Here is a 3577-nt window from a genome sequence, read left to right as displayed (position 1 = left end):
GGGCTCTCCTCACCCACTGGGGCTACACCAGAACTGGCCCCAGCCCGTTTCCTGTTTCCCTTATCTTTCCCCAACATGTGTTCTCCGGGGTGAGAAACACTACCACTTGCTTCCTTCCCTTCCCTTCGCTCATTGAGACCCCTATGTTCCAGATTCCAGGCAAATCTGGCTGCTGGCCCAGAGCCCACTACGGTTGCAGTTCTTCAGCCACTCTGCTCCGAAGGCAGCATTTCTGAATTAAATGGAAAACTTCTCAATTGAGTCCTCTCAGATCGCCAGCTCTCTACCCTACTCGTCCACTTTCTCCTCCCTCAGCCCCATGCTCATCGTCTTTGAGTTCAAATTCTGCTTTTAGTTCCCAAGTAGTGTGACCTTCTGCGCCAGTCGTCCGGTCTGTAAATAAAGGACAGTGACCTTGGCTTCCCCAGAGGAAGTGAGCACAGGCTAAGCTAGAAACCGAAGCGTCCATTAAACACTGAAGAATGTCAGAGGCAGGTGAGTATGTACTTAGAAATGTACGAACTGATATCTTTTTGAGGGCTGTATGTGTGTATGTGTAGGGGTGTGCGTGTGTTGGGTGTGTGTGAGGGCTGTATGTGTGTATGTGTAGGGGTGTGCGTGTGTTGGGTGTGTGTGAGGGCTGTATGTGTGTATGTGTAGGGGTGTGCGTGTGTTGGGTGTGTGTGAGGGCTGTATGTGTGTGTATGTAGGGGTGTGCGTGTGTTGGGTGTGTGTGAGGGCTGTATGTGTGTATGTGTAGGGGTGTGCGTGTGTTGGGTGTGTGTGAGGGCTGTATGTGTGTGTATGTAGGGGTGTGCGTGTGTTGGGTGTGTGTGAGGGCTGTATGTGTGTGTGTGTAGGGGTGTGCGTGTGTTGGGTGTGTGTGAGGGCTGTATGTGTGTGTGTGTAGGGGTGTGCGTGTGTTGGGTGTGTGTGAGGGCTGTATGTGTGTGTGTGTAGGGGTGTGTGTGTGTTGGGTGTGTGTGAGAGCTGGGAAAGTGTTTGCCTTTCGAGCATGAGGAACTGAGCTCAATGTCCAGCACCCATACAAAAATGTCATGGCACTGGGGGCAGAAACAGGAGGGTCCCTCCGAACCAATGATAGGCCCTGTTTCAAAGGAGGTAGACAGGGGCTGATGAGCAAGAGATAGCCAGGCATACCTGATGGCCTGCATTTGATAGCATATCCCACAGTGGAAACATAAAACCAGCTTTGAAAGTTGTCCTCTGACTTCCACACACATGTCGCAGCATGCATGTGCCTGCACTTTCATGCATACCATACACACACACACACACACACACACACCACAGACACAATAAAAATAACTGATTTTAAAAAAAAATAAAAAAATAAGGGAGGTTACCTTTGTAGTGGTCTGTCCTGTCCCTTTAAGAGGTAAGCCCCACACACTCCCCTCTATCCTAACCCATCCCATCCCTCACCCCACCCCACCCCTGTCCACCACCTAAGCAGGTAGAATCTTCCTTCTGCTTCCAGTCTGAGCCCCTCTCTCTCTCTCTCTCTCTCTCTCTCTCTCTCTCTCTCTCTCTCTCTCTCTCTCTCTCTCTGCTTCTGTCTCACTCCCTTCTCCCCCCTCTTTCTCTCTCTCTCTCTCTCTCTGCCTCTCTGCCTCTCTGCTCTTCCCCCTTCCCTCTTTTCCCCTCCATAACCCTCTAAATAAATATCCAACCTCACTCTGCATGGCGTGCCTATCCATGTCTCTGTCTCTCGCCCACGGAGTGGCTCCCTGCCCGGGACCAGCTGCCTTCAGAGACCTGCAGTGTGGTCTCATCCGAGCCTATCCGTCTGTCTCTCACCTGCTGGGGCTGCAGCTCCTCATGGGACTGGTTGCTCAGTCTTGGTCTCTCACCCACCACACAGCTCCCTGCCTGGGACCGGCTGCCTTCATGGCCCGCCATGATCTCGTGCCCACTGTCCACTGCTGCCACTCAGGGAACAGCGCCATTTTATTTTTACCATAACAGCCTTAGTTAGTATTTCTGTAGGGTTGTGAAGGTTCCATAGGTTGTGTATTGCTGTGAAGAGACACCATGACCACTGCAGCTCATAAAGGAAAACTTTTAATTGGGGCAGGCTTACAGTTTCAGACATTCGGTCCGTTATTGTCATGGCAGGTGGCACGCAGACAGACATGGTGCTGGAGAAGGGGCCGATAGTTCTACATCTTGATCAACAGTCTGTATTCCACCCTGGGTGTAGCTTGAGCAGAGGAGACCTCAAAGCCCACTCCCACGGTGACACACTTCTTCCAACATGGCCATACCTCCTGGTAGTGTCACTCCCTTTGGGGGCCATTTCCTTCCAACCACTGCAAAGGTAGACAGTATTCCTGAGGACACACATGTGTGTAGATGGAATGCGCACAGACACACAAGTACATGCACACCCCAGACACACATACAAGCACATGCACTAAAAACGTTTCAGATTACTGTATGGAGATTAAATTAATAAGCTTTGGCATTAAAAAGAAAGAAGTTCCGATGTTAATTTTTGCTGTGTAACCTGAGGTAAGTCATTTAACTCTTCTGAACCTGATTCTTTTAGCAAATTGCTAGCGTTGATGAAACCTACCTCTTAAAACTGGCATTCGGATAGAGTTATTTACGTAGACTGGACACTGCTTGTGGATAGCGATAAATGGATGCTAGCAATGAGAATTTCTAGCGCAGTCTCACTGCTTCCCTTCCAGGGCTCTGGTGCGTAAGGATGGTGCTTGGAAAACAGCCATTGCTCTGCCACTGGTATCTGTGACAAGTCTGAGTTTGGTGGGACAGCCCTCTGTGTACTGCGGAAGACGTGCCTCCGGCTGAACCCCAGTTGCTTACATAAAAGGCAGGGGAAATTTGGGGGGCACGAGGGGAGAGGAGCCCCTCATCTAGTCATTGGTTGAAGCAAGAGCTGAAGCCCAGCCCACAGCTGCTCAAGGCCTTTCTCCCTCCCCAGCTTGAAACCTGCGATTTTCTAGGCCTCTCACCAGAAACCCTATTTTCTGGGAAGGACAAGTACTAAACGCCTTGCGCAACACTAGTGGCTCCTGGCTTTACCTTATCAGATTCTAATTCCGTCAGTAGCACTCCAAAGCCAGTATGATCTCACTTACAAAAGAGGGTGGGGTGGTGGGGGTTGGAGAGATGACTCTGTGGCTACTGACTGTTTTTCCAGGGGACCTGGGTTTGGTTCCCAGAACCTACAGGGTGACTTACAACCTTTCTTAACTCCAGTTCCAGGGGATCCAGTGCCCTCTTCTGGCCTCCACAGGCATCGGCCAAGCACACAGCATAAATACATACAGGCAGGCAAAGCGTTCATACACGTGAAATAATAAATAAAATGTTTGAGAGAAAAAGAGAGAGGAGGGAAGAGCCTTCAGCAATTTTAAATTATTTATTTACTAGCATGTGTGCGTGTGGTGCACGTGCATGTGTGCATGTATGCGTGTATGTGTGTGCACACACATGTGCATGTGCGTGTGCGTGTGTGTGTGTGTGTGTGTGTGTTCTGTGTTCTAACTCAGACCAGGAGGCCTGTGTGAAAGGATTTCTACTAGCT

This window comes from Arvicola amphibius, chromosome 5 (genome assembly GCF_903992535.2).
Source record: "Arvicola amphibius chromosome 5, mArvAmp1.2, whole genome shotgun sequence".
Taxonomy (NCBI): Eukaryota; Metazoa; Chordata; class Mammalia; order Rodentia; family Cricetidae; genus Arvicola; species Arvicola amphibius.
Note: the sequence above shows the minus strand (reverse complement) of the source record.